At 42.7% G+C, this 10,413-nt stretch overlaps 1 long non-coding RNA gene across 1 annotated transcript; it reads right to left on the bottom strand.

The window, feature by feature from the left end:
* Positions 1-3,507: 3,507 nt before the first annotated feature.
* On the bottom strand, positions 3,508-5,427 carry LOC132460782 (uncharacterized). Its single transcript, XR_009526438.1, has 2 exons — positions 4,008-5,427; positions 3,508-3,855 (listed from the first exon to the last, which is right to left on the bottom strand). It is a non-coding gene; the product is annotated as an uncharacterized LOC132460782 (long non-coding RNA).
* Between the last annotated feature and the right edge of the window lie 4,986 nt (positions 5,428-10,413).

The following is a 10,413-nucleotide window of genomic DNA, read 5'->3' as shown; positions in this document are numbered from 1 at the left end:
TACTTGCCAAAACGAAAAAATAACTTCACATGGTGTGTCTTTTTACAAAGTATTCGTTACCAGCATGGTGCCATGCCGTAATTCCGACGTCTCAATGGTCCGAAATATTTTCCATTAGATCGACATGCCACTATGCCGACGATTCAATGTTCCGAAAACGGAACCCATTGGTGCGAAGGTCCGTTTGTCCGACTTTTCAAAAAGGAGGCGCATTAGGCCGACGGTTCAATATGCCGAATAGGCCAAGGCACAATTCCACGTGTGATTATGAAACCAAAAATAAAAGACGATAGGCTAAGTACCAGCAGTGCACTTCACCAAGCCAGACTGTTGCTGTGGGCTTGAACAAAGTCACAAGAGGTGAATTTATGAAGCACACGTTATACAAGGACTAATACTTTTCCCGTAAAGAAATCAAACTGTGAGTGAAAAACAAATACAATTTTTATCTTTAGTAGCTGTGTGTGGGCCTATATGTGTTGTTTACTGTGCTTACAGTGAGCTTTTAGCCTAAATAATTTCGCTGGTATTGATTTAGTCAAACTTATACCTCATACCGTGTACTTAGTCGTGTGTGTGTGTGTGTGTGTGTGTGTGTGTGTGTGTGTGTGTGTGTGTGTTCGTGCCCGTGTGGAGAATTAAACCTACGCTCTCTGTCCATGGGGCTGAAACACGTGTCGAAATGAAGTGAAGCGTTGTCACTTTGCTCTCCAATATTCATCGTGAACGTGATATGTAGGCCTATGTTGTATTTTGGAGAGAGAGCGAGAGCGCGAGCGAGGTATAAAACTCTTTATATGTAGGCCTATTCGGCATATTGAACCGTCAGCCTAATGCGCCTCCTTTTTGAAAAGTCGGACAAACGGACCTTCGGACCAATGGGTTCCGTTTTCGGAACATTGAACCGTCGGCATAGTGGCATGTCGATCTAATGGGAAATATTTCGGAACATTGAGACGTCGGAACAATAGCCGCGTTTACATGGACACATCTATGCCGCATAGATTTCTATGCGGCATAGAAAATGGTCATGTATACGCCTCATTCGGAATACAATTATCTGTGCGGCATAGATTCTATGCCGCATAGAATAGGTGGTGTAGTCCGTTTTAAATCGCCATGTATACACTTATTCTGCATAGATTGGGGTTTAACTTAGAGCAGCCGCAGTAGTTCGCAATTGGTCCACTGAGCTCCGTCGGTACTTTTAAGCACACCGAACTTCACCGCTGTCAAGGAAAGTGGATTTATTGCCTGATTCACGTCTTTGTTATCACTCCGTAAAAGTAGTCCGGTAAGCGTGTCCGGTTGCTAAGAGCCGGGACATGGGTGTTTATTAATGACGTGTTCACGTATCGTAGTGTCCGCTCGCGTCCGAGATAACTGTAAATTAGTAGGCTACTAGTACGTTTGCAGGCTAACGTTAAAATAATTCTTAATTTAGAGAGATGGCAGCTGTGGTAGTTCGTAATTGGACCTTCGAGGAGACAAATGTCCTCTTGGAAATTCTCAAGGAACAAGATATCTTCCGAAGGATGGACCAGAGAAAGGTTCGACATAGCGACCTTTTAAAAGATGTGCATCAAAAGTTTAAGGATGCGGGCTATAGTCGCTCAATTGAGCAGATGAAAAACCGTTGGAAAGTTTTGAAGGCATCCTACCACAAGGCCAAACAGGCAGTTGACAGGAGTGGTGCGGCTCCAACCAATTTTCCATTCTTCGAAAAAATTAACAGTTTCATCGGAGGACGGCCAATATTCAACGTGGAGGAAAATGGAGTTGATATTGGTTTTAGAACGGACGAGGACGTGAATGTAACATCCTCTGGTAAGTTGTCACTGTTGTTATAAGGTTTAGGATAAATTCATGGGTACCCATGACTTATTGCTTGCTTTTTAGCGATGGTTTGAGGTTGGCTGATAATACATGAGAGTAGCCTACTTAATGTTATTTCAAGTAGGCTATCACATACATCCCATGTTAGTTCTTAACACGTAGGCCTATGTATTCTGTGGTAGATGATGATGATAGTGATGGCAATGACGCTGTTGGCAACGCTCTGGAGTCAATAGCAGAGGAGACCTCCAACGTTGCCCTTCCTGCTTCAAAAAAAAAGAGTAAGCCACTGCCTCGGTAGAAAAATAATAAGCCTGTTAAATGTGGGGTTTAGATAAAGTTGACATTGTGAGCTAGGCTACGAGTCATCTGCTTTGTCCCACTGTCTTCCACATCATGCCTGATATAGACCTGTATGGTTTATAGACAAATCATGGGGTAGCCTATATTTAAAAAGAAAACAATAATAATTTCCAAAACCTTATTTCACTCTTTTTGTAGGAAAACAGGCATCTGGTTATGGCCGATTTCTCCAAAGCTGGACGGATGAACAAAAGGCTGCAATGGACAGAATGGAGCGAACACAGAGGCTGAATGAAGAGCGTGAGGAGAGGGCCATGTCCCGATTTTTAGAAGAAAGTGCTCGTTCAACCGAGCGTTTGGCAGGGCAGATATTTGCGGGCCTCAGGTCATTGCTTCCACAACCAACTCACCAGGCTCCAAAATTCAGCCCATTTTCTGCCCACCAGTCTTATCCACACACCTACAACTACCCACTGGATAGGCCTAGATCGAACGAAAGTGCGACACATGATTCAGATCAGTCAAGTGCCCACCAGTCTTATTCACCACCCTATAGCTACACACAGAGTAGGCCTAGATCAAATGAAAGTGCCACACATGATTCAGATCCAGCAAGTGCTCACCAGTCTTATTCACCACCCTATAGCTACACACAGAGTAGGCCTAGATCAAATGAAAGTGACACACATGATTCAGATTACTGTCTTCATGACCTAGGCTAGCATTCTAAATTAACTGGGAACCAGTAATATAAGTAAAAGAACAAGTTGTTGATGTGCAAAGTCATTGATTACATTTATTTCAGACATCAATAAAAATCTAACATAGCAAAAATACAAAAGAACATGAAAAGAACGAAAAACAATGAACATGTTGAAATTATTTCTTAAATATGTTGTGTTACAATCCATCTATATACAATTTGTTTAGAATTATATATCATTTCAAGCCATACATAAATACCATTTAATAGACTATATATTATTTATTTATTTTTGTAATTTCTACAATCTATATATCTAGTTTGGTAGCATGTTTAATAATTTATAAATATAATACAATCTATATCTATTTATATATAGCTTTATACAATTTGATATGGGGTAGGCTACATTAAAAAACAACAACCGGTTGTTCCCCATCAATGAATAAATAAATTAATAAGATGAGCAGATATTGATGTGAAAATATTGTTATTTATTGTATTTATTGTTATTTATTAAATATTTATTCCACCATTATGTTCCCTTAACCTACGTGTTTCAATTAATAGAGATGACCACTGCGAAGGGGAAAGTGAGTGGCCATATATCCTGTAACCACGGCCCTTTCGTGGTTACCATGTTCATTAACATTTGCTGGCTGGGCAGGCTGAGGATAGATTCCGTCTGGAGTTGCAGCCTCTTCCAACCAGTTTACATGTTCCCTCTGAAGCTGGCAAAAATTGTGCAAAGCACAGCAGGTTGCGATGACAGTCGGTGTGAATGTGAAGTGATAGTCACTACGTTTCAACAGAACACGCCATCTTGCCTTTAGAATCCCAAATGTATTTTCCACCCCAACACGGAGCGAACTTAGATACACGTTGAAAGATTCCTGCTCTGGAGTTAGCCGTGGGGAGCTGAGATGTCCTTTAACCAGCCACGGAAGGAGCGGATATGCAGGATCCCCAACAATGACTAGCCTGATGCTCTCTCCCTCGATGATTTTATCACCCTAAAATAAAGAAAGACGGAAGTAAAACATTACTTAATGGGTTAGGGTTATAGGGTTATAATATGCTTGGTAAACCCAAACCAAGTCTCTCAAGTCGAGCTGCAGGTGTTCATCGCACCACTGGGGTTGCATTGGCCCCTTTTGGGTCTCACCTTAGGCAGTAGATGGGCTTTTTGGAAGAGATCCGAGTTGCGGAGAACACTGGCGTCGTGTGCGCTACCGGGCATCTTACAGCTGATGTTCCAGAAGCTGGAAACAAGATTTATTTTATTATTATTTTTAATTAGGCATACAACAGTTAGTTCCGACCAAGTAGGCCTAATTTGATTTGACAAGAGGTATTCCATGAGTTCTGATATAGAGTAGCCTATAACAGCACTGGGACCTTTTTTTGCAGGTGTTCTAATAACCGTTAATGTTATTTACGGTCTTTATGTAGCTTACTTTGTAACAATCTTCTATTTGTGTTGGAAGAGCCAAATAAATCATTAAATAATAAAAAACAAATCATAATCGGTTGTTGCTTATTACTGTTGTAGAGCTGAAATCAATATAAAACGCGAGAGGGAGTGCTGTTGGCTGCTGAATATCAGCGCGGTTGTGATTCGGTCGCAGTTACGAGGCCGTATAGGCAGAGTGCCAAAGATAAACACAGCCGTTAAATAACTTGCATATCACTGTGAACCAGCCTTTATATTATAGACAGAAAATAGAGTGAGAAAAAGAGCAAAAGAGTGCTTACCAAAATTGGTGGTCGACAACTGCCTGGAGCACATAGGACGGCCAGCCTTTTCGATTGACAAAGTCTTTGTACCCATCTGAAGGGGGCAACATGGGGATGTGTGTGCCATCACATTTGGCAAGTGGTAGCTGGCCTCGAATCTGGATGCGATGTAGAGGGCTTCCTCCTCCGTTGGTACCCTTATGAGGTCTTTTATAGGTCCTTGCACCATACTTTTGCAGAACAAACTTCTTAACGGTGCTTTTATGCACCCCGAACTGATTAGCGATCAGCCTATATTTGGCGCTGCTGCCCAACTTGTAGAGTACCATGGCAACCCTCATTGCCAACGGTATTGCTCTTCGCACAGTTACCTCCTCCGGCGAAATAGTCTTCATCAGCTCGCATAATTTCATGAACGACTGCCGACTCATCCTAAAATTCTCTCGCCATTCCTGGTCACTAAATTCTCTCAAGACCACTCTCTCCCACCAGTCTTGGCTGCGGACTCGCATCCAAATTCGTTTTGTTTGCGGCGGAGCTGGGGGTAAATATAAAGATCTTAAAAGAAATTGACGTTGCTGCGCCGTCCTCCTCCTTCTTTCTTGAAGGAGCAGGAAGAGAAAAGCTCTCTCCTGCTGTGCTTTCATTAAAATTAAATTTAAAATCCCCGATAGTGATAACACGTCCATTATCTCGCCGCCGGTCCAGAGATGTGTCAGGTGTGCGCGAGGGACATAACGGACATTTTTGTCACTGCCATGTATACAGTTCATTCGGATCACATTTCGGAACAGATCTATGCCGCATAGAAATCTATGCGGCATAGATCTGCCATGTAAACGCGGCTAATGAGGTGTCGGAATTACGGGCAGGCCCCACTAGCATTCGTAGTGTTGATCAGCAGTGAAGTAGTCTTCCAAAGACGTTGACATCGCATAGCAACCGAAGACGCTGGGGTTGACAAGTTACCGGACTAGGCTACGCATGCAAGTGAACGGAGCGTTCCACGGCATTGAGAAGACCCGTGCAATAAAGGCCTAAAATATTTCTGTTTATGGCATAGATTTCTCCTCAGATTAGGCCAATAAAGCAATGATTAAAAAAAAACACAAACGCTCGATCAAAGGCCCGGTCCGACCCGGCTCGAGGATAGTGGGGAAATATCGGTCAATCAAAACCCTCATTGTTTTACATGTTTAGCTAATCAAATTGTGCAGAGAGACTTATTTACATTGGTCATTCTGACTGGAGACATTTAGAATTTCCGGTCCCCTGCTCTGCCTTCATCATGGCCAGCAGGCCTACCGTCGCAAGGCCCACCTTAAATTCATTTTGCTTTTTAAATCTAGAATTACTCATGTTTGTATATTCCCAACCCTAATCATATTGTCTTGCATTGAGACTTAACTTTTTCCTTTTATTATCCTACCTGTTCTCCATTGTATTGTGCACCCTTATGGAGAGTTTAAAACTAATTGTCATTATAAATTCACCTCTAATAATGTTTCATTTAATTTGTTTAATTAGATCTGTTTCAGATATGAGTGCTGTACGATATCTGTTTCAGATATAAAGTGCTACACAAATATAAATATATATAATAGGCTACATCAAGGCAGAACAAGAACCCAACTACCTTCATTAGAAAGAAACGACCAACAACCATGTATGTTAGTAGGCTAAAGAACGGAAACTATTAAGTCACTGATCTATTGAATAATCACTGGCAAACTTTATTTACAAAATATGTATTTAATTGTCAGCTTAGACTTGCATTGGACTTCAGGAGGGGAACACAAACAACGCAACATATGTATCTCAAGAAGGCAGATGGGGCTCCTAATAGGCAAGCAACCCATCCAGAAAAAGGTCTGAACATTTACTACAGCTTGCAAGATAACAAAAAATAAAATAAATAAAATACCAAGCAACCCATGCAGCCAGAGAAAGGTCTGAACATTTACTACACCTTGCAAGATAACAAAAATAAATAAATAAATAAAATGCTAATAATATTAATTAAAATAACAACATAAACAACCAAAAATAATAATAGGCCTACAGGTAACATTAAAAAAATTATATATCTGAATCCGGCAGTGACGAATTGGAGTAACAAAACGGCCCAAAACGGAAAACTTTATTCTCTAAAAAAAAACGGGAATAAACACCGAATAGGACACCGACGCACAGCGGAGGTGTCTTGCTTCGCCATGAAGGGGCTTATTTTTCGATAATGACCGGCGAAGTTCTATACATTATCCCGCTTATTACACGGCTACTTCCCACAACAAAACAATTTATTTACAATGTATTTGTTACCAGCATTCATAGTGTTGATCAGCAGAGAAATAGTCCGCCCAAGACATTGACGTCGTCGCTTAGCAACCGACAGCGCTTGGGTTGATACATATCCCACTTATTACATTGACAAGTTACCGGACTACGTGCGGAGTGATACCAAAGGCAAAAAGTCCTTTTGTTTACCTTGACAGCGGTCATTATTCATTGGCAACGGTCAATTATCCAAAAATAATTGACCGCCGGAAGTTGTGAAGTGCCCATGCAAGTGAACGGAACGTTGAAAAGACCCGTGTAATAATATTTGATAATTCACCGTTGCTAAGTATAATCATGAGTATAATTGACCGCTGTCAAGGAAAATAAAGGATTCTTTGCCTCTAATGACTTTGACTTTGGTATCACTCCGCAAGCACGGATACCTTGTCAAACCCCAGCGTCTTCGGTTGCTAAGCGACGTCAACGTCTTTGGCGGACTATTTCTCTGATGATGAACACTACGAATGCTGGTAACAAATAAATTGTAAAAAGACAAGTTATTTTTTTTGTTTTGGCAATTAGCCGTGTAATAAGCGGGATAATGTATGCAACATCACCGGTCATTTTCGAAAATAAGCTTATTTTACCGACAATGACCGGAGTTCTACATTATCCCTTATCTATGCAGCTGCTTCGGGTTTGCCTTTGTAGGCGCGTTGAGAGGAGGAGTGGGCGAATCCGCTGTCAGTGCGTGTGCATGTATGACACGCGGGTTTATCCAATAAGTGGTGTACCCGCGCACCATTGCTATGCTTGTCTCTGTGTGCGTGTGTGAACGAGAATCACAGGGAGAAAGAGTGCTATGCGGAGATGAATGAACGGAACGATATTTATATTTAAAAGTCACTTAAAAAATAAATAATGCAATCATGAATGAATCAATTTGTGGCGCTCGGTGTTGATTCTGTGGCGCCGCGCCACACATTGGTCTTGGTCTTCTATGGGAAACACGTAGGCCTACACGCTTAATGTAGGCTGTGTAATGCTTTGAAATAATAATATTAATAATACCAGCAACAAAAATCACAAACATAATGATATCATCATAAAGGCTATTGGTTTTAAATAAAAATGTTGACAGTGGCTTAGGCCTACACGTCAAAAATAATGTGTCCTTGGCGATTATTCAATTAATCAGAAAATCTGTTTTAATCACTTACATTCAACATGGTTGTTGGTCCTTTGTTCCATGTTGCGCCCGTATACATTCCACATCGCCGGTGGGAATGCTGCACCATTGTGGACATACGTATTGCCAACATACTGAAGAAAGTCCTGCAGCTCTGGGTGGTCCTGCTGGGCGCGCCTGGTGTTCCGATGGTGAAGCTGCAGGTGAAAGTTATTTTGGACTAGGGGCATTGGCAGGTGGCCTAGTGCCATCACCTTACGGATGATTGCTGCTAACCGATGGTCATGCCAGAATGCAGCAGCCAGTCCGAGTCCCTGCACCCTCTTCCACAAGGCCTGGTTAAAGTGGAAGTAGCATCCACACACTCGTGCCCTTGGAAGCTCTGTTTCCAGCGCAGTGATCAGTGCCTGTTCAAAGTCACAGATTACTTTTACAGGGATCCAGTGGTGGTGCGTGTGTAGCGGGGTTGGTGCTTCCCATTTGCCATTGCCAGCGAGATCCTTGCGCTGGCTGTGGTGGTGGGAGTGCTAGAGCTCCCTCTAGCGGAATGTGGGGGTAGTATTTTGCATTGCTGCCTCCTCTCCTCAGTCAACGTGCACCCCGGCTGGGAGAGGCTGCTATTTTAAGGATTCTCACCCATGATTTTCCCCTGTTGAAAATGTAACCAGGTATGCCACCATGCTCATTGATATATATTTTTAGTGGGTCGTTTAATGTTTAGTGTTTTGTGTGATGCATTTATTTTCATGCAAATGGTCCGTCAACGTGCACCCCGGCTGGGAGAGGCTGCTATTTTAAGGATTCTCACCCATGATTTTCCCCTGTTGAAAATGTAACCAGAATAAACGGCTGGCTGCCAATGGTTCCATCGTGGTCTCAATCACACAACGCAACGAGAGAGTACGCAACCGCTACACGTGATGCTCCTTGTTTCACGTTTGACACATTGGAACACCTGGCGATAGTGTCCAATTGTGCGTTGGCCCATAAGAACATGGACAAGTGGAACAACGAAGCCATGCATGTCCCCGAGCACCGTAAACACCTGATTGTAGGGGCGTGGGCAGGACTTAAATGTTCCATCCATGTAAACGGTCCCACAGCGTCGCAGCTTCCGCAAGTTGTCCTTAGTGGCAAAGACTGCGACACCCCAATCCTCATCTTGATGCAACAGGAATTTATCACTGCGCCATGTCTCTGCCCATGGACCTTCTCTTCTTACGTCCTCAATGGTAGGTGGGATGGGAGGCATCACATGTTTACGTGCTCTGGCCATAACTGACCTCACTGACGGGAAGTCTTGTGGTGGTGCTCTGTCTCCTCCACCCTGGAGTGTACGTTGCCGCTGCAGAGCTACTCGCCGGGCATTGTAGACCCTTCTGATAGGTACTGTGGGTTCCCTCTCGACTTCTCCAATTGCCTCTTGGCGGAAATCTGCATTGCGCACCCTTACTCTGTCAGGGGCATGCACATGTTCACCGACCTCATACACAACGATGTTAAGATACTCTTCCTCAACATCAAAGATGTTGGTCCGGAGTACTGCCCTGCAGTTCTCTCTCCAGCATCTCCATCTAATATTTTGCTGGTTGGTGCGGTGCCTGTGGTATCTGAATTCGTCCAGAACCAAAACTTTTCCTCCCTGGTCTCTCTCCGTCATTAACTTCGCCATGGTCCCCTCCTTGGTAATAAACTAGCTCGGGCCTATGACGGGGGTGGCTAACCGGTCCAGCACGAGGAGCCGAAAAAAAATCTAAAAAGATATGCCCACACCAGTATAGTGATTTTATAGCCTTAATGGCATGGGTTTTGCATAGACCTATTATTTTTCTCTGCTAGGTTGATATGATTATATATAATATTATATATAATTAATGAGTATTTTCAGAGGTTAGATAGGCTACCGACGGATTTTGAGATATCGGCCCCTGGGCACGCGGACTACGCAAGCCCCTCCCCCCAAAAAAGATACAAATAAATGCATCTTTATTTAAACAAAACAGGATTTACAAGGGTTGCCATTTAAAGTAAACTGCAGGCACGGCAGCCTCAATAAAAGTCAACAGCAAATACATTTTCTCTTGTTTTTGAATAGCTGTTAAACTTAGAGTTCACCGTTACAACCGTTCGCCGTTGCTCCATCTTTAAATAACAGTGCCTTGCTCGTGACCTGTGAGTGACCGGTCTCAAATACACAAACTGAAATAGTGCCCCCTAGTGATCTTTTTTTTTTACTCAGTATAGGCCTACTATTGCTGTTTTCTCTTGAACTTTTGTATTTCTCTACTAATTGCTTCGACAATGGAACATTAAAAACTAACAGTGACTTCACACAGAAGCTCTGTGGACAAAAATCACAAAGGTA

This window comes from Gadus macrocephalus, chromosome 7 (genome assembly GCF_031168955.1).
Source record: "Gadus macrocephalus chromosome 7, ASM3116895v1".
NCBI lineage: Eukaryota > Metazoa > Chordata > Actinopteri > Gadiformes > Gadidae > Gadus > Gadus macrocephalus.
This window is presented reverse-complemented; position numbering and strand designations above follow the sequence as displayed.